We start from the raw sequence: 22,159 nt of genomic DNA, 5'->3' as shown, positions 1-22,159 counted from the left end.
CAAATATTGCCAGGGAGTTATCTCTCAGGATATGACTCTGCGCTCCTTTGTAATGACCGCTCATATTACTGCCATTATGATACCCTTCCCCACGGCAGTCATCCAGTGGAATAGTGTGCTTTTTAAGAGTGCTGCGAATCAGCTCAGGGATAGCTTCTCCTGTTTTTGTGTTACAATCGACAAACTCTAAGAAGCGTTCTTGGATTTTCCATTTTCCGGAGTCCCTGTCTAATAAAACATAACGCAATATAAAAACAGTCGGCTCAATATGCGCCGAATCAGGGGTTGCATCCACTATTACTGTGTAATATTTGACGGACTCTCTCTCGCTTTCTATCTTTCTAATTACTTGACTTGCACAGATTTCTATGAACTCATTTTATAATCCATCAGACAAATAATGTGCTTAGAGACGATTCTTTTTCTTTTGAGATTCCCTCAACTTCTCCAAATGTTCTTGCAATAGGGGGCATAATTGCTGATCAGTTCCAAAATACCAAGAAAGTTTCCATTTTTTGGATTTCCGATCAATGAATTATCCTTTCTAAATGCCAATCCTCTTTCTCCAAGAAATAAAACAACATCAAGAATTCTGCAAAGTATCTCTCTCCAGCGAGCTCATTTTTAAAGGTTTCCGCTAAGAGAAAATCCACTGAACTTGCATTTCGAATCCTCATTTCATATTGGCGCCACTCTATATAGCAAGATTTATGATTTTGACTATTTTCATGTTCGAGAATTTTGTCGTGTAACTTCTTCCAACCTTTTTCTTTAGAATAATCTGAAGAGCAACAAAATATGTATGTATCTATAAAATCCTAGTTAGAGTACTGCCAATACTGCTTTGCCTTGCCGGGCCCCCAAAAACCTTCCGGGCCCCAGGGCAATTGCCCTGGCTGCCCTCCCCCCCTCTCCGCGGCCCTGCCTACATGTTGATTTAGATTATGCAGAACCTGTACGCATTGAAATGATAGACAGATAAGGCAGGCAAATTGTAAGGCAAACGCTGTGGTTTGCCGAGATTATTGTATGTTTGAAGGCAAGAGCGGTTCATTTAGACTTAGTTACATACTTTTTCAAGATTTCATTCATAAGCTGTTACGAGCGTTTCATTTCCTACCGCGGGCGTTGTGAACGAATTTACAGCGACAATGGCATTCTATTTGTAGGAGCAGCAAAAGAGATAAAAAGGGCAATGGAAAAATGGTTTAAAGAAGACGTTTTCCAGAATTTATCATCGAAGAGAACAGAGTGGCGATTCATGACATGAATACCGCCCTGACTGCAAGCCCTACTGTATGCCATTCTACAGATACCGCCTGAACTGCCAATAATATAGCGTAAAAAGCGGCAATAAGACTTAAGGCCTCGGCACAGCTTAACTGAAGGCAGTATGGCCATAGCAGTAAAGCATCGTGCCTGAGCTTCAAAAGAAACGGAAAGAAGTACGGTTCTGCAAATCCTTTGATATTAGACTTGCATAGTTGCTCATATCTCTAAAGAGAGAAGACTGAAGGCTCATGCTGGGTTTACTAACTAGACATTGCCCTCAGGCGTCACATGCTTTTTAATTAGGCGTCTTCAGCAACAACAGATATAAAACGTGTGGAGGAAACGCTTGAGCACGGGTTGTGTCAGTGTCCTGTTCTTGCCAGGTCAAGGCTCCACCTAGTAGGGGTGGCAGAGCTGCCAGATTTCCAGGCTGCAAAAAATCTCTGTCCTACAAAACTTCTGGTATTTTCAGATGGCGAAGTTGTTTTACGACATATGTTCTGATGTCTAATTGGGGTTTCGGAGTCTGGTCGTCAAACAAATTCTGGAAACACTATGGACACATTCAGTCTATGTGAGGTCTTTATGAGTTTGCCAGTTCAACCTAACCTAACTTGACGTCGTCTATATCGTAAATCCATTGGGAATATATGTGGTAATTGAAACACTGCTGCTTTCTCTAAAAGTAATTTTATTTTCACAAATTTATTTCATTAATATTGCGTTTTTAAATTAAGTTCATCTTAATAAGTATTTAAGCTTATATTAATGTAAAACGACGGTTTGTACAGATTAACGTCCATTAGTCTACAATCCTTGCGACAGACTACTTTGAACGACAACCACTATTCAATTTTTGTCTATGACGACGCTTTGTTCATTTTTTCGGCAAGTTTCCGCTTAATCCTTAAGTGGACTATTTTTTAGGCTGCCAACTATACTCTAATACGCTTAATCCTAATTCCTTTTCTACAATCGGCCGTCCTGACAGGTTATTCGACTCTGAATAACTAAGACCATGGCTTCATATTTACGGCCGCGGTTGTAGTTTTCATCGGTCCCTCTTGGCTGCCAATCTTTTCTACCTCATATCTACCATGGTTAAACTTGGCGGTTATTTTATACGTCCCTAGAAATTTTGGCTTTAACTTCATGACAGTGCCGAATTGAGTCTTCTTAATCGCCACTAAATCATCGATATTATAATTGGTTTCGATTTCCCTGTTTTTGTTGAAAGTTTTACAATTCTCATTTTGAATTTTTCTTATATTTTCTTGAGCTTTCTCCCTAACTAAGTCCCTTACAGTGTCTAGATCTTCAATCGTTAAATCGTTTAATATTTGACGCAAATCCGGGTAATCATTTACCCGCATGACTTACCTCGTAAGTATTTTAAAGGGTGTTGCTCTAGTGATGTGTAGTACAGTGTTATTCAGCACCTGCTGTACCTTACCCACGTGGCTGTACCATTGGGTGGGGTTGCTTTACCACTTTTTTGAAATCATTGGAATGACCGTTTTGTGGATTCGCTCCACTTGCCCGTTTCTTCGAGGTACTTCCGTCGCGATTTTTAGGTGTTGTATATTTTCCCTATTACAATAATCTTTAAAAGAGTTTGACTTAACTCTGCTCCTCTATCACTTATGATACGTTTGAGGTTATCAAATATCGACGCCTGCTTTTCTAATCTCATCGACTCCCGTTGACTTTGTTGGATATAACCACGTATATTTTGAAAACCCATCAACTATTACCAGGATGTGGTTGCACTTTTTCTTTGCTTCGGTCAATGGTCCGACTTGGTCCACGTGATAGGTCCCTAACGGCTCACACGCTTTGTCGATTCGGCCTAAAAACCCTTCCTTCTTTCCTCTTTTAGCGTCAATAATTATGCACTGAACGCAACTTTTTACTACCTTTGCTACCTTCTCTGAAAATGAAATGGTATATTAATTTCGTCACGAATCCGAAAATTGTAAGTCCTTAAAGTAAAATAGATAGACCCACCATTAAGTATACCGAAATAATCAGGATGAAGAGCTGAGTTGATTTAGCCATGTCCGTCTGTCCGTCTGTCTGTTTGTATGCAAACTAGTCCCTCAATTTTAGAGATATCTTGAAAAAATTTGGTGAGCGGGAGTATTTGGGTGTCCAATTATACATTTGTCGGGACCGGCCGGATCGGACTACTATAGCATATATCCTCCACACATCCAATTTTTCAGAAAAAGAGGATTTTTGTCATATCTTCCTCAATTTATCAGATTGAAGCTTCAAACTTCACCATATACATTCGTATATTGCTAATGAAAACTGCGCAAATTTATAATACCGTTCAATTCAGTGGTTTATTAAGAAGTAAGAAAATATTTTCATTTTACATATTATGAATTACATTTAAAACAGGGTTCACGATGTTCAAAGATTCAAAGTAGAGAGTTTCAATATTCAACACTCCTTCTCAACGTGAATGCTGTTTTACATTCGGAAGGCTTTTTTTGACTTTCGTAAGGCTTTTCGTGAATACATCAGCTGTCATCTGGTCCGTTGGACAATACGATAACACGACCTTTTTAGCATTTACCAGTTCGCGTATATGGTGATATCGAACGTCGATGTGCTTGGTTCTGTTATGGTACACAGCATTACTTGCCAGCTTTTGTGCACCCGATTATCGATGTTTAGAGTGATCGGATCACCATTCCAGAAACCTATCTCTGTTAGTAAATGTTGTAAGTAAACTGCTTCTTTGGCGGCATTTGATGCTGCCATATATTCAGCTTCTGTGCTGCTTAACGCTGTGGTGGCTTGCTTCTTGGACTCCCAAGATATAGCGATGTTTCCGTAAAAGAATACGATCTCCGTATATGATTTTCGGTCATGGGAATCACTTCCCCAATCAGCATCGATAAAACCTTCAACATTTTTACTACCCGTCAATGGTAGCTTTCAAATACCTCAAAATATGTTTCGCCGCAGTCATATGCTCAACATGTGGATCATTGTTTCTCTGCGATAATTTTGAAACAGATTGTAAAATATCTGGTCGGGTTGTTATGCCTAAAGGCATAAGAGCCCCTATCAACGATTGATATTGCTTAATATCTACTTTGTTACAGTTTTCGTTACATGCAACTTGATATCCAGCTTCTAATGGAACAGCCGTTGGTTTACATTCATTAATGCCATACTTATTTAACAAATCTTTAATATATTGTTCGTGACTCAAAGTAATACGACCCACCTCGTCTTGTCGATGGATTTTTATTCCAAGAAAATGTTGGAGTTCACCTTTATCTACTACTTCGAATTTTTTAGATATCAGTGCTTCAATTGTTAGCAACTTCGATTTACACTTGCATGCTATGATCATGTCATCTACATATACTGCGATAAGAACAAACTCGTTCTCGAACTTCATTTTGTATAAACATGGCTCATTCCCACAAGCGTCAAACGCAATTAGCTTAAGGGCTTCATCTAACTTAACATTCCATTGCCTGCCAGATTGTTTTAACCCATAAATTGATTTCTTCAACTTAATAACTTTTTTAGATTATTTCTTGCAAGTAAAATATTCAGGTTGCTGCATGTATATTTCGTCTATCAAATCGCCATTTCAATATGCAGTACTAACGTCTAACTAATGTAAATGCATTTTGTTTTCTACAGCTATTGCCTATAACATGCGAATGCGTAGCGAACAACAGGAGAAAACGTTTCACTGTAATCTATACCAAAACGCTGCTCACATCCCTTAGCTACAAGCTTTGCCTTGTATCGCTCAATTTCACCACTGCTATTACGTTTCAGTGTAAAAACCCATTTATTTTTAATAGCCTTTTTATCCGGTGGTAAATCTACATACATGCAAGTTTCATTTTTCATCAATGCAACGAATTCATCTTGCATTGCTTTCTTCCAGTATTCGTGACTCTCACTCGATAGCGCTTCAGTGACAGTAAGTGGAATGCTCACATTTGTTACATTATTGATAACCTGGTACAGCTTTTTAGGACGTCCACGCAAACCTGTTCGCACCGACCTGGGTCTACACCTACCAATTTTATTAACGTTCTCACTAATCTCCTCCTGGTTGCTATTTTCCTCAGAATAGCTTGAACTTGAACTCGGCTCATCCGCACTATCATACACTGAACTATCGCTTTGCATTTCCTCTGTGTCAGCTGTTGGCAAAACAATATTTCTATTACTCTCCTCCTCGACAATGTATTGTAAATCTACTGTATCTACATTTGTTATGCTGTCACTATACGCATTGTTGTCACCAACATTTGCCTCATTGAAAATAACATCTCTTTTTATAATAATCTTATTTCATTCTTTGTCGTATAAACGATATGCTTTGCTTTCAATTGAGTATCCAACCATTATAAATTGTTTTCCCTTAGCTTCGAATTTGCCGTGCTGTGTTTTATCTAGCCCTACTGCTATAGCACCAAACGTTTTTAAGTGTGCGACCATTGGTTTCTCAAATAAGCCGACGTTGATATAGCTTTAGCCCATACATTTTTCTGAACGTTAGCATGTAAAAGCATTAATCGTGCCATTTCCACAAGTGCGCGATTCGCCCTTTCTGCTACACCATTCTGTTGTGGTATACAAGGCACAGTTAATTCGTGACGTATACCATGTTTTTTCAAAAACGAATCAAACTCAGTATTGACTAGCGTTGCCAAATGTCCCGTATTTGCCGGGACATCCCATATTTTTCACAAATTTTAAAGTGTCCCGCTGGGAAATGCTATGTCCCGGCATTTTTACAATATCAAAATTAATAAATTATAATCTGCTACGAAACATATCCATATTTGCGGGTACGATTTTATTCGGGTCATTGCATATTGCATGCCACTCTATAAAGAAGAAAAATTCGTCCCTACTGTGGTCCTGAATATTGTCAATGTTTGACATTTCGCACACCTAAATATTCATTTTGCAAGGCAAGTGTTGTGTTTTAAAATAACGTTTTAAAAATGAATCTATAGAATATTGAAATCGCATTAAACACAGTAAACTTATTAATTGTTAGCCTGATTCATAAAAATATTTGTTAAAAATAAATGACTTTAAAAAGTTTTATTTTATCTAAAAATTATTTCGCCGAAATGAGCAACCCATACAAATATATAGGTGTTTCTTATTTTTCAAATGTCCCGGGAAATTTTTAAAAATCCCGGAAACTTGGCTCAAATTTGAGGTTTGTTCCGGGAACCCGAAATAAAAATCTGGCAACCCTACTATTGACATATTCTTTGCCATTGTCGCTTCTTAATGCTTTTTTTTTTGCAATTTGTTTCACGTTCTACATACGTCTTGTATGTTTTAAATTTATCTAAAACTTCGTTCTTCGTTTTTAGAAAATAAATACTAATAAACCTTGATTTATCATCAATTAGTGTCAAAAAATAACGCGAACGCCCTACTGATTGTATATTTATCGGGCCACATACATTTGAATGTATTAGTTCTAATAACATTTCTGATTTTCTCTCAGATTGCTTAGGGAATGGTAACGTATGTATTTTACTTATCATACAAGTATTACAACATATTTTATCATCATTCTGCTGTAAATTCATGCCTCGCAACATATCATTTTTATTTAAATCATGTAGGCTTTGATAATTAAGATTGCCGCACCTGTTGTGCCAAACTTCATTACTGCCCTGCAGTCAAAAGCCAAAGTAGTCAGCGATCATTCTATTTCATTGACTAGAATTTTGTGGCGCTATTCATACTAGTTAGTGTGTGAGTAGTTAACTGACTAGAATTGTGTTGCGTTCATCATACTAGTCAGCTTTTGAGTAGTTCATTGACTATAATTTTGTGGTGTGATTCATACTAGTTAGTGTATGAGTAGTTAACTGACTAGAATTTCATGGCATTCAGTTTTAGAAAAGTTTATTGACTATAACTTTGTGATGTTATTCATACTATTTAGTAGTTGAATGATTTAATCGACTAGAATTCCCAAACGTCCCAGACGGAATACCTATGCCGATGCCAAAACACTTTGACCATGAGGGCATCTGCAGCCTCGCACATTTTTTCTACTTATCGTTAAAAGCACTTGCCATTCCAAAATAACGGAGAATGGCAAGGATAAACCCCCTACCAAAAACCGGAAACCCAACGAGTATCTACCGATATTATCCCTTCAGTCAGTAACTCATTTAAACGAAATTCTTCTGTTATCCAGACTTCCGTAAAGTGCATATCACTACTGAACTCCATTAACACTCATCATAGGACGGTGCTGGTGCTGCTTGGCCTGTCAACCACGACTGGCTCGTTCAAAAGCTTTTGGTACGGTCAACCACGGTACGTTAATGGAAGACGTAGAAGGGTCTCCCTTTCCCCCAAATCTGATCGGCAAGCATCGGTGCAATTCAGGAAAGTAACATCAAACCAGAGAATTATTATACAAGGGGTGCCACTTTTGATTAACTTCTTCATATCACCACCAGAAGGAGTCACTATCGCTTCCTACGCCGATGACTGCAAAATAATGGCCACAGGTCCATGCCCACAGATCGATGAGATTTGAAACAGAATAAGCTACCTTCCTGATCTCTCCAGTTTTTTCGCCTCGCGAAACCTGGCATTATCGCCGACTAAATCCTCCGCGACCTTATTTACAACATGGACGTCCCAAATGTCAACCATTGTGAACATCCACGTTGATGGCACTACGCTACCGACTGTCTTATACCCTAACCATACCATTCCCAAGAACGTTCGATCAGGATCTACATGCAGCCGCAATTGTAACCAAAACCAATAGCCGTAATAAAATCCTCAAATCTCTTGCCGGCAACACTTGGGGTAAAGATAAAAAACGCTTTTTCACTTACAAATCAATTGGCCGGCATGATATGCGTCCCCGGTATGGTCGCCAAGGTTAAATAAAGGTCACTCACTGGAAGAAAATACAAGCCTTCCAAAATACTGTGCTCAGAACCGCTACGGGCTGCCTTCTTAAGTCCCCAGAACACCATCTACACTATGAGTCGAGAGTACTCCCTATTAGGGAGAGAAATAAAATGCTAACCAAACAGTTTCTCTTAAATATCCACAAACTGGGCAGCCAACCAGACATCTCATTAATGAGACTACACCGCCCAGTGGCCATAAGAGGCCATATCCTTAAGCATTATGAGGAAATACGGCAACTGAGAACACAGTCGTATTATGCCAAAAAGCACAAGCAGTTCCTGGGAGATATCCACAAACAGGCGTCGGACCTCTATGCCAGGAGTTGCCCGGCAAATCCGGTACTCAAAGAAAAGTACTCAGAACTAGCAGAGGAGGAACGCGCTATCCGTAGGAAAAAGCGCGTCAATCCAGCTCAACTTCGATCAGGTTAAACTCTTACCTATCCAGAATCAACCCCGACATACAAAATGTATGTCCTGCTTACAATGCATCCCCACATGACGCCAACCATCTATTTAATTGTAATGTGGAACCAACGGGTCTCATTATGGTCCACCCCTGTTGAAACAGCAAGTTTGGTTGGACTCGTTAGAGGACATTGATGACAATTTGTGATTGGTCGCACCTATTGGATAATGCGAAGCACTGCTACACAACAACATCTGGCTCGTTCCTTCTCCATTACATGGATATATAATTTATTGATTGCACTGCGACCATTGGTCTATTTTGCCCTCACCTCCTTCACAGCACCTCATGCAAGGATGAACCCCAACAGTTCTCTTGGCTTGAGATTGCGTCACATATCAAGAGGATATGTTCCGCCGTCTCCGCTGATCGATCACAAAATCGCCAAGTGTTATTTCGTTCCGTTCGCTCAGTAGATTGCGTGCAAGCTTTTTGAGTGGTCGGCAAAGTTTGGGAACGAAACTTCAAAATCAAGGAGAACTATAAAGGAGGAGTTACTATCATTTCTTATGCTGACATCTGCATAATAATGGCAAAAGTCCGCGGCCCCTCAATAGATAAATTAGTTTACAAAATGATTGATTATCTATCTAATTTAATATCTCCCTAGTTCAATATACATCAACTTAATTGTAATATGCATACAAAGGTATTAATATAAGGCCGCAAGACACCCTTAATACACGTCCTAAAATTTTGGAGAGGTATCAAAATACTTGTTTTGGAACCTTAATCCGAAGATAAAGTCAAAGAGTTTGTGTCTATCGAAATTTATGTTATTTATTTTATTTTTTATATATTGTTGTTTATTTTATTTGCTCGATGCAATAGATTAATATAACATATCAATGTAAACAAATTATTATGAAAGGCGTCTATAACTCATTAAAATTTGCAAATGTATAAGATGAACATACCATTAAATTTCAAGATCATAAAAATTTACCCGTTAATTTCAACTTTTTATAAAAAAGAATTTATTTGAACATTATGATAAAGCAAGACTATAAACTAATATCATTAAAATAAATGTACGATAAATGCCCTTCGTATCCACTGTCTAAAACAATTATTTAGGGGCCCATTCTATATACAAAAGGAACGTTCGTTTCGCCTCAGAGACGAATCGCACTATTGTAAACGATGGAAACATATCATTTGACAGTTGCTTTCGCCTTCCTGTTTGACATAAAGTAAGAAAAGTAAAGTCCGAAGTATACCATTGCTAGACGCAGTTGTTTGGAGGCGAATCAATCGTTTGAATTATCGTTCGTAATACAGAATAAAGCTCTTAATTTCATTTTCTATTTTCCTTGACATAACATAACTCATGATGTTTCTCTATTGCAGCTATAGTTTCCCTCATCCCACGATTCCGTTTTTCCAGGGTATCCTTCATACGAGTTTAGATCTTTTTCAGTGAAGCATCATATTCTGTTTTAAGCCGATCATATTCTCGCAACATATGTGCTTCTTTATATTCGGCGTAACGTTTATAATTCGCTGTTGTGTTTTGCTGAATTGTATTTCTTTTGCCATGCTGTCAACGCCTTTCGGTGCGATCACTCCAAAGTTTGTACCTTATCTTTCCATTCCCTCTCTATAGCATCGACATGTTTACTTTGCTCCTCCCATTGCATCATTACAGCTTTCATCGATTGACGCTCGGCTTCGATTTGCGTTTGCCGTTCTTCTAATTCTCTCTAGTTGAACAGCATATTAATTTTTTGCTAATAATTCATCACGACATTTATGCAATATGGCAGTTTCAATCATTGTATGCGCTTCAGCATTTTTATGTTTAGTACTTCTGCGATATGTTCACGTTCAGCTAGAATAGCTTGCTTTAATAGCTCCACTTCGGTTTGTCGCTGTTGTAGGACTTTACGCGCAAGTTCATATCCACGTTTTAAACAAATATTTTTCTCTTCGGTTTGATTAAGTTTTATTTGAAAACGTTTAATTTCGATGGCAAATAACTTGGAAATTTCATGGCGTACACGCGGTTCAATTTGCTTTATCTCAGTCGTGTGCAAGTGCTTATTTTCTTGCCCATTACTGCATCAATGGCAGCCGGTTGTTTTGGTGGAGCTTAACTATGGATCTTTCTGCTTTTGCTGCCTTCTCCTTTTCCCAACGTTCATTTAATTCTTCAACATCGCGTTCATGACATGCATTCTCAGCATCCAATATCTTTGCCAATTCAGAAGATTTCACCTCCGCTAATTGTAGAGTCCGTTGAACATTGACCATTTTCTCGCCTGTTGAAGATTGGCTATTTTTTCTTTGCATATATGTAAATGTCAACGATGACAAAAGATCTTCTATAAACGAAACTATCGATTTTGATACAGCGATATATGCATGATGGAAATATAGAAAGTGGCGCATTGCGCATGTAAACATTAGTTCAGCTGTTTTTTATGGGCAATTATTACGTCATTTTCCTTTAGCTCTTGTTTTTATACTCAGTTGAGCAAAGCTCACAGAGTATATTAACTTTGATTGGATAACGGTTGGTTGTACAGGTATAAAGGAATCGAGATATATATAGACTTCCATATATCAAAATCATCAGTATCGAAAAAAAATTCTATTGAGCCATGTCCGTCCGTCCGTCCGTCCGTCCGTCTGTCCGTTAACACGATAACTTGAGTAAATTTTGAGATATCTTGATGAAATTTTGTATGTAGGTTCCTGGGCACTCATCTCAGATCGCTATTTAAAATGAACGATATCGGACAATAACCACGCCCACTTTTTCGATATCGAAAAGTCGAAAAAGTGCGATAATTCATTACCAAATACGGATTAAATGATGAAACTAGGTAGTTGAGTTGTATTTATGACGCAGAATAGAAAACTAGTAAAATTTTGGAAAATGGGCGTGGCACCGCCCACTTTTAAAAGAAGGTAATTTGAAAGTTTTGCAAGCTGTAATTTAGCAGTCGTTGAAGATATCATGATGAAATTTGGCAGGAACGTTACTCTTATTACTATATGTCTGCTCAATAAAAATTAGCAAAATCGGAGAACGACCACGCCCACTTCAAAAAAATATTTTTTTTTTAAATTCAAATTTTAAAAGAAAAGGTAATAACTTTACAGTATATAAGTATATTATGTCAACATTCAACTCCAGTAATGATATGGTGTAATAAAATACAAAAATAAAAGAAAATTTCAAAATAGGCGTGGCTCCGCCCTTTTTCATTTAATTTGTCTAGGATGCTTTTAATGCCATAAGTCGAACAAAAATTTACCAATCCTTGTGAAATTTAGTAGGGGCTTAGATTCTAGGACAATAACTGTTTTCTGTGAAAAAGGGCGAAATCGGTTGAAGCCACGCCCAGTTTTTATACACAGTCGACCGTCTGTCCTTCCGCTCGGCCGTTAACACCATAACTTGAGCAAAAATCGATATATCTTTACTAAACTCAGTTCACGTACTTATCTGAACTCACTTTATATTGGAGTAAAAAATGGCCGAAATCCGACTATGGCCACGCCCACTTTTTCGATATCGAATATTACGAAAAAGGAAAAAAATTCCATAATTATATACCAAATACGAAAAAAGGGATGAAACATGGTAATTGTATTGGTTTATTGACGCAAAATATAACTTTAGAAAAAAACTTGTTAAAATGTTTGTGACACCTACCATATTAAGTAGAAGAAAATGAAAAAGTTTTGCAGGGCGAAACCAAAAGCCCTTGGAATCTTGGAAGGAACACTCTTCGTGGTATTACATATATAAATAAATTAGCGGTACCCGACAGATGATGTTCTGGATCACCCTGGTCCACATTTTGGTCGATATCTCGAAAACGCCTTCACATATACAACTAAGGGCCACTCCCTTTTAAAACCCTCATTAATACCTTTAATTTGGTACCCATATCGTACAAACACATTCTAGAGTCACACCTGGTCCACCTTTATGGCGATATCTCGAAAAGGCGTCCACCTATAGAACTAAGGCCCACGCCCTTTTAAAATACTCATTAACACCTTTCATTTGACACCCATATCGTACAAAAAAATTCTAGAGTCATCCCTGTCCACCTTTATGGCGATATCTCGAAAAGCCATCCACCTATAGAACTAAGGCCAACTCCCTTTTAAAATACTCATTAACAGCTTTCATTTGATACCCATATCGTACAAACAAATTCTAGAGTCACCCCATGTCCATCTTTATGGCGATATCTCGAAAAGGCGTCCACCTATAGAACTAAGGCCAACGCCCTTTTAAAATACTCATTAACACCTTTCATTTGATACCCATATCGTACAAAAAAATTCTAGAGTCACCCTTGCCCACCTTTATGGCGATATCTCGAAAAGTCATCCACCTATAGAACTAAGCCCAACTCCCTTTTAAAATACTCATTAACATCTTTCATTTGATACCCATATCGTACAAACAAATTCTAGAGTCACCCCTGGTCCACCTTTATGGCAATATCTGGAAAAGGCGTCCACCTATAGAACTAGGGCCCACGCCCTTATAAAATACTCATTAACACCTTTCATTTGATACCCATATCGTACAAACAAATTCTAGAGTCACCCCTGGTCCACCTTTATGGCGATATCTCGAAAAGGCGTCCACCTATAGAACTAAGGCCCACGCCCTTTAAAAATACTCATTAACGCCTTTCATTTGATACCCATATCGTACAAAAAAATTCTAGAGTCACCCCTGGCCCACCTTTATGGCGATATCTCAAAAAGGCATCCACCTATAGAACTAAGGCCCACTCCCTTTTAAAATACTCTTTAACACCTTTCATGTGATACACATATCGTACAAACAAATTCTAGAGTCACCCCTGGTCCACCTTTATGGCGATATCTCGAAAAGGCGTCCACCTATAGAACTAAGGCCCACGCCCTTTTAAAATACTCATTAACACCTTTCATTTGATACCCATATTGTACAAACGCATTCTAGAGTCACCCCTGGTCCACGTTTATGGCGATATCTCGAAAAGGCGTCCACCTATAGAACTAAGGCCCCCCCCCCCTTTAAAAATACTCATTAACGCCTTTCATTTGATACCCATATCGTACAAAAAAATTCTAGAGTCACCCCTGGCCCACCTTTATGGCGATATCTCGAAAAGGCGTCTGCCTATAGAACTAAGGCCCCCGCCCTTTAAAAATACTCATTAACGCCTTTCATTTGATACCCATATCGTACAAAAAAATTCTAGAGTCACCCCTGGCCCACCTTTATGGCGATATCTCGAAAAGGCGTCCGCATATTGAACTAAGGCCCACGCCCTCTTAAAATACTTATTAACACCTTTCATTTGATACCCATATCGTACAAAAAAATTCTAGAGTCACCCCTGGCCCACCTTTATGGCGATATCTCAAAAAGGCATCCACCTATAGAACTAAGGCCCACTCCCTTTTAAAATACTCTTTAACACCTTTCATGTGATACACATATCGTACAAACAAATTCTAGAGTCACCCCTGGTCCACCTTTATGGCGATATCCCGAAAAGGCGTCCACCCATAGAACTAAGGCCCACTCCCTTTTAAAACACTTACTAACACCTTCCGTTTAATACCCATATTGTGCAAATGCATTCTAGAGTAAACCCTGGTCCACTTTTATAACGATATTCCGAAAAGGCGTCCACCTTTTAGAACCAAGGCCCACGCCCTTTTAAAATACTCATTAACACCTTTCATTTGATACCCATATCGTACAAACAAATTCTAGAGTCACCCCTGGTCCACCTTTATGGCGATATCTCGAAAAGGCGTCCACCTATAGAACTAAGGCCCCCGCCCTTTAAAAATACTCATTAACGCCTTTCATTTGATACCCATATCGTACAAAAAAATTCTAGAGTCACCCCTGGCCCACCTTTATGGCGATATCTCGAAAAGGCGTCCGCATATTGAACTAAGGCCCACGCCCTCTTAAAATACTTATTAACACCTTTCATTTGATACTCATATCGTACAAATAAATTCTAGAGTCACCCCTGGTCCATCTTTTTGGCGATATGTCGAAAAGGCGTCCATCTATAGAACTTAGGCCCACGCCCTTTTAAAATACTCTAATACCCATATCATACAAAATAAATTCCTCTTAAAATACTCTTTAATACCTGCCATTTGATACGCATGTCATACAAACACATTCCAGGGTTACCCTAGGTTCTTTTTACAACATGGTGATTTTCCCTTACTTTGTCTCCACAGCTCTCAACTGAGTATGTAATGTTCGGTTACACCCGAGCTTAGCCTTCCTTACTTGTTTTTTCTTTCTTTCATTCGCTTAAGTAGGCAACTGTGACGTAGTTGCGCAGAACGAAGCAATTTTGAACTTGTGAATGCGCAATCTGGGTAGGTTATTTGTGCGATATAAGTAAGCATTTCTAAATCTTACGCGCTGCCTTATATTACCCTAAACAATTAAGTTTTGGGTTCCCGTAAAAGTATACTGTTCAAAATTTTAAGAATACGACTGTGTGTAAATTATTTCCAGTTCAGTGAAAAAAATTTGATGTTCAAAAATTTGTATAGAAATTTCATTTAAAAGGCGATTGTAATTTTTATGCATGAAAACAGTACAGATATGTCGTCAATAAAAGTAAAGGCGGACTTACATGCGCGACATGTAGCGGCAACGGCGCTACACTTTTTGGACTTTGTCCATAAGAATGCATGCAAAGAATATTTTGCCGCATAGTGTAGTGCAGCTAAATCTGTGCTTGTATTAAAGCAGCAAGACATTTCATAGTTTAAAATCAACGCAGAAAGGCGATTCATGTAAATTTTTTGCTTTGCTTTATGCCGTTGCTGCTGTATTCTACCTATCGATTTGCTATCTGTCGTTACCGCATTGGTGGTTTTACATGTAAAGCTTTATATATTATTTGGAAAACAAAATATTGTGGCTATTCCATAAAAAGTTGTTATAGTTGTAATATAACAACAGCTGTTTTAAGAAAAACATAACACGAGCGCGGACGATCATATTAGCCGACTACATTTTTTCGATCTATCGTTGGCAATCGCAATAATCGATAAACGGCTTGCGTATACACATCTAACTTTTTCAGCATACATTCCAAATTATCAAGCGTGTACGGAAAAGTGGAAAAATTTTGCTCGTGCCTTATAATAAAAAATAAAATAAAAAATATAAATTTTGTGGTGTTTTGCGATTTTGGTGAGTTCAAAACTGCATGTAACAATGAGTAGCAAACGTAATATGAGAAGACTTTTCAAGAAGCAAAGGGAAATGTACGCTAGGACTTTGTTTAGAGCAGTTTCTAGTAATGATGAAGCAGGGCCATTAAAATCCTCTGTGGAGGAATGCGGTACTACCATAAGTGGAGGTGGCGATATAGGGAGTTTGCCTACTAAGTATGAATGTGAGGAAAGTGATTGTTCAGATGGAGCTATGAATGTAGATAGTGGAAATTCAGTTGAAGGCAAACTGCAGCGTTCCTTTAAGAAAAAAATCCTGGAATGGTTTACTGCTTTTAGACCATCACGTAGAGCATTTGAGAGCCTTCTTAGTATTTTACAAGAAGAGAATCTAGTTGTACCAAGAAGCGCCGAAACACTCTATGCCAAAAGAAGAGAAATTGCTGTTACTAAATCCATTCCACCAGGACTCTATTGCCATGTTGGTTTGAGAAAGCAACTGGAGAAAATTGCATACATATTTAAAGAAATTGACACCGTTGATATAGACATCAACATTGATGGGTTGCCATTATTCAGAAGCTCTCGCATTCAATTGTGGCCAATATTGGTGCGGCTAGTTGATTTTAGCACTGTTTGTGTTTTTCCTGCCGGTATATGTGTTGGAAATAAAATGCCAAGCGATGTTTCAGAATTTTTAAATCCTTTTGTTACGGAAATGGACAATCTCTTAGAATGATTCAAGACGATATAAATTTAAAAGTTGAAAAGCTTAAAAAGAAACATATGTCACAATTTTTAGTCTCTCTAGCACCGTGTATAACGAAGGAATTCGCACGTAAGCCCAGGTCGTTCGACGAAATCCCAAATTGGAAGGCAACTGAGTTTCGCCAATTTCTTTTATATACAGGAGTCCTTGTTCTGAAGGACAATGTTCATGGTGACCTACAATATCAATTTTTGCTTTTATTCTGTGCGTATAGGATGCTCCTTTGTCCCAAATTATATTTAGATAATTTGGAAATTGCAAAAAATATGTTATCTTTATTTATTGAAAATTTCTCAACTATTTTCGGGAATTCCAGTGTTACTCATAACGTCCATCATTTACTGCATCTAACGGAGAGTGTTGAATCAATTGGTCTGTTATCAAGTTTTTCAGCTTACGATTTCGAAAATTATTTACAAACATTAAAAAAGTATGTGAAAAAACCAACTCAAATTCTTCCACAAATAATAAATAGAGTCAGCCATGAAACGTTGCTAGCAAAGGATAAGCATCAGGGCTTAAAAACGTTGAGGGGCAGAGGTTTGTGTTTTTTCTCCCAAGATTGCGTCTTTTCTTCTAAAAAGCCAGATAGCTTTTGCCTCATTAAACCATTCAAACCAATAGGAATTACAGGGTTTTCAGAAGACAGACGTTTTTTAATAGGGAAAGAGTTTACAAATTTGAGAAGTTTCTTTTTAGAACCAGTTGACTCCATGTCCCTTCGTATTTGCGTGGGCGACTTCTCACTTATAGACGAGGAAAATCAATGCCCTATTGAAGAAATAGAATGTAAACTAGTAGGTCTCCCTCATATTGATAGCATATTATTGCTGCCATTGTTACATGGCACTTTTTAACTCAATTTAATTTGAACACATTAGAGAAATTAATAATTTATTTTGTTTGGTGGTGCGAAATCATATGCAACAAAATATTAATTTCCCTACTTATTAACTAAATTAACATATATCCAGTGAATTTAAACAATAAATATAAACCAACCATGCCGAAAGATATAAAGCGCGTATCCTTCATCAACGTAGAGAACGTACCATCATCCTCTTGTAAGTTCCATCACATATACATCTGAATAAGTTATCATAAACTCGGGGTTTTTTTCTTTTCCAGATAAAAAGTCACAAGTTGCAGAGTGTGCAGGTTACAAGGCGTTGGATGCAAAGATAACAAATTTGCTAGGTAACTTATTTAATGGGTATAGTAGTCACAGTTTTAGGCGATTTGTCGCTCCCCCCGCCAAAAACATGCACTCATCCGTCAGCTCACGATGATGCATACAAAATTTTATGGGTAGGGCCTATAAATTTCAGTCCAAGGGTTAAATTAATGCAATTTCGATAGTACCATCGTTAATATGCGTTCTCTAACTACTCTCCTGTCATATCGAAAAATTATGTAAACAAATCTGTTTACATCCCTTGACTTTAATAAAAAAGAAAAATTATTGTGCTACGGATTTTTACTTTGCAACATGCGTTAGCTGCTTAGGCACATCTAAATATTGCCAATATATTACCCTTATACGTTTGTTAACCTGGCGCTTTAACTAGAGGCAAGAAGACTGCCACCATTTGGAATTGGAAGATTCAATTCCCAAAACCGAATAAAAAAATCTATATGGTAACGTTTTACAAGACGGTGCACCACCTAATTTTTATCAAAAATTATCAAAGGTGGTATCAAATGACGCGTCTCGACCTCCGTTTTAAGAATATGAAAGCGGAAAAAATTTTTATTTCTATCGAAAGTTATTCACAGAAATCCGTAAAATGATTGCGAGAGGGTCCGAAATATGGGGCCCGATCCATAGTTTTTTTGCATAGAACACCTTTCTGCGTTGGCAGCCTTCGGCCGCGCTTATAAAAAATTACCATGGTTGGGTCCGATGCCTCGCAGAACACCTTTTTGCATTAATGTGTGTGTGTGTACAACAAACATAAAAAAAACAACAACCACATGAAAATTAGAACCGATTTTCGCTTATATCTGTTTGACAGAAATAAAAATTTTAGTTTTCGCTTCGGGATTCTAAAAACGGAGGTCGAGACGCTTCTTTTGATACCACCTTTGATAAAAATTAGGTGGTGCACCGTCTTGTGAAACGTTACCCTGTTTATATGTAAATAAGCCACACTCAAATTTTCACCGTGTGGCACATTTAAATTAAATATACACCAATTTGTTAGAAAAATTGATTCAGTGCAAACATAGTTTGATATGTATGGAGCGTGGCATCTGATATATATACCAACAATACCAGGGCAATGATACTTGGCAAGCAGATTCCCAATATCAATTTTATATCAGTGGAGAAAATCGGTAAGAATTGGAAAGGAGGGTGTGGTTCTTTCAATATCACATATCCTTAACAGATTAAGTCACGTTACATAAGGTTGGCATATCTGATATTGTTAAATTCATAGTTTTAACGAGAAGTGGGGTAAATGGGAATGAGGGTCGTGACATCCCCCATACAATATAAATCCCAATCAAATCAATATACTTATTTGCAACACAAAAACAGCATATGTTGGAAAGTTCCAAAACTCTAAGAGATATCAGCAAAAAAATTTAAATTTTTGCGGTTGTTGAAATTTTGATGATTTCAATGCATATTCCATTAGTGCACCATTTACGATTCCTGGTAATAAAAGAATTTTTGTTAAAAGTCTACACCTTTTCCAGTCAAGTTCAGAAAATTACAGTAGAAGATCAGAAATTCCAAATTAAACGCAGAAAGTTACAATTTAAGTTCAGAAAATTTAAATTCAAGTTCTGAAAGTTATAACTAGGGCGGTCTTTCTCAAAAGTTATTGCATTTTTTCCTGTTTGCTTGCAATTGACCCAATTTTAGGGCAGGACAAAATTTGCCAGTACGCAAATTTTTTATAAAAAATATTTCATTGGTATAGCTAAAAGCTCTACATGAATGCAAGATCTATTTGGTAATTTGTGTTGTTTTTACTTTCAGAAACCGTCGGAAACCTGAAGGAGACCATTTTGTGTAAGAATGTTAAATATATTTCTATATACATATTACATTTACCTTGATTCTACTTTATTTTCTTTAGCTTTTATGTCTTCTAAAAATGCTGCAGTGATGACTGCATTTGCAGACCAAAAAGTGGTAATGAGAAAGTTAGTTGAAAAAGAAGCTGTAGCGTGCTCAGTAAAATCTTGCTTTCCTCTGTCGTGTGAAGAGGATTTGTTTAAGATTGATGAAAAGGTTGTACCTGAGAATCGGAGTTTGTTTGTAAGTATTTTTTGCAATAGTGAAAATTATAAATAATCAATTCGGTTTGAGGAACTGTAGGTTACCGCCTACCACATGAAATGTCCTGGGTTCAAATCCCGAGAAAAATCCCAAACATTTAGAAACATATTTTTTCAATTAGAAGAAAGTATTTCTCGGCAGGGATTTGGTAAACACTAAGCGTGTATTTGTGCATGAAAATCTTCTCAGTGAAAATTGATCTGCCTTGCAGATGACGTTCAGAGTCACCGTAAGCCTTTAAGTTCGCGTCTCGCCAATTTCTAAGAAAAACCAAAAAAAAGTACTATGCAAATTGAAAGAAAAGTTCGGCCTAAACCTCGTCGTAGGTACTTCACGCCAAGTATTAATTTTATTTAATTTCAAAAAACTTAAACTAATTGTCAGTACGATAAGCGCTCTTGGCTGAGAATATGGAGTTTGGTTACCCCCGATCTTAGACTTAATTTTACTTTTTAAATAAAAAAGTAAAAACGAATAGGTGGAAAATTTTTCAAATCTCAATAGATAGTAATTGGTGAATCGGATTAATGACATGCGTAAACTAATGACCACACCTACATATTAAAGCCATATTGTATTATCATTTTCCCAAATAGTTTGACAGATTCATATTTATCGTTGGCGTAAAATCGGTTACGTCATTGCAGAACAAATACGGACCCACGAAAAACATCTCAAAAACTATTTTCCATAGCCTTTTGCTGTTTTTCTTCATTGTACTTTCTTCTGGACAGTAAACATTTGTTTTACAATTTTCTTAATTACTTATCGGTAGCTCAATTAAAGTTCCTAACCAACAAATACAAGATATGTGAAAAATTCTTCTTAAAAACAATTTTTGGTTATGGACTTTGTGAATGGAGCTAAAGCTATGTTGTGCTTGGCATGATTTTGTATCATATATGGTCTATACTTATAATCATTTTCACTTTCACAGATTTCAACACTTAGGAACTTGCTGCAAAATTCGGTTAAGAAAAACCTTGAAAAAGTCCTCAGCAGTGCAGTCATAATGGACTACAATGTTGACGGGACGCATGGGAAGAAGGGCCTTAAAGACCACTCAAATTTTATTTAGTTTTCTTGGGTAACATCCGTAAGAAGTATTAAATATACATAATCTTGATATTTTATTATTTCGCAGAATCTATTATAAGCCTGACTTCCAACGATGAACCGGAAGAACAACTTAGAAAAGCAATGCAGTTGCACAAGAAGGGGGTTTTGCAAAAAAAAGGCGGCATGGCGAAGGCAGTAAAAACATTGCCAGAAAGTCTGGAGTAAACTGTTTTTCACTTTTTCAGTTTTAGTTGGGAAAGTTGCAATTGAAGTTCAGAAAATTACAAATGAAGTTCAGAGTGTTCAAAAACTCCAATTATAATTTTCTGAACTTCAATTTAAAATTCTGAACTTCAACTGCAACTTTCTAAATTAAAACTAAAAAAGGTGTAGCTCTTTAATTACATAAGAATAATGAAATCTTGAAGGTTAATTTTTGAAAACAATTTAAGTTTAGTTAGAAAATTTTGAATTATAATTTTTTAGTTTTTATATATAAGAAATTTTAATTTACATTAGTTCCTAAGTTGAAGGTTAATTTTTGAAATGAATTTGAGTTTAGTTAGAAAATTTTGAATTATAATTTTTTAGTTTTTATATATAAGTAATTTTAATTTACATTAGTTCCTAAGTTGAAGGTTAATTTTTGAAATGAGTTTGAGTTTAGTTAGAAAATTTTGAATTATAATTTTTTAGTTTTTGTATACTAGTAATTTTAATTTACATTAGTTCCTAGGTTTATATATTTTGAAGTGATATATATGAAGTGATATCTATACATAAATACTTTTAGAATTTAATCAAAAATGCATTTTTACTAGTTTAGTAATTTTGAATTATACTTTAAGTTTTTATATACGTAGTTATATGCATTTTTATTAAAATCTATTCCAAAGTATTATGTATTGAAGTGATAAATTTTAAAGTGACATATGTGTATATATACATACTTTTTATATATATGAAATATAATGAATAAAATGAATTTGAGCAAATTTATCAATTTTCAAGTAATTTTTCAACCCAACTAGGACCAGTATATTACCTAGTAGGATGGTGATTCAAATATCGACTAGTATGTCAACTGGTATTACAATGATGCATAGACTGAGTAGTATGGCAACTGGTATGTTGATGTTGAATACACTGACTGG

The 22,159-nt window shown here is 36.8% G+C and overlaps 1 protein-coding gene and 1 long non-coding RNA gene across 11 annotated transcripts in view; both read left to right on the top strand.

Moving 5' to 3' along the window:
• The window catches only part of CaMKII (Calcium/calmodulin-dependent protein kinase II), a 3,892,153-nt gene that overhangs the window by 967,285 nt on the left and 2,902,709 nt on the right, over positions 1-22,159 (top strand). The gene's annotated exons all lie outside the window — the stretch shown is intronic.
• LOC137234534 (uncharacterized) lies at positions 19,757-21,261 on the top strand. The gene is made up of 3 exons (XR_010947813.1): positions 19,757-19,925; positions 20,884-21,033; positions 21,091-21,261. It is a non-coding gene; the product is annotated as an uncharacterized lncRNA (long non-coding RNA).

This window comes from Eurosta solidaginis, chromosome X (genome assembly GCF_040869045.1).
Source record: "Eurosta solidaginis isolate ZX-2024a chromosome X, ASM4086904v1, whole genome shotgun sequence".
Classification (NCBI taxonomy): Eukaryota; Metazoa; Arthropoda; class Insecta; order Diptera; family Tephritidae; genus Eurosta; species Eurosta solidaginis.
The sequence above is the reverse complement of the archived record's forward strand: the minus strand, read 5'-3'. Positions and strand labels throughout refer to the sequence as shown.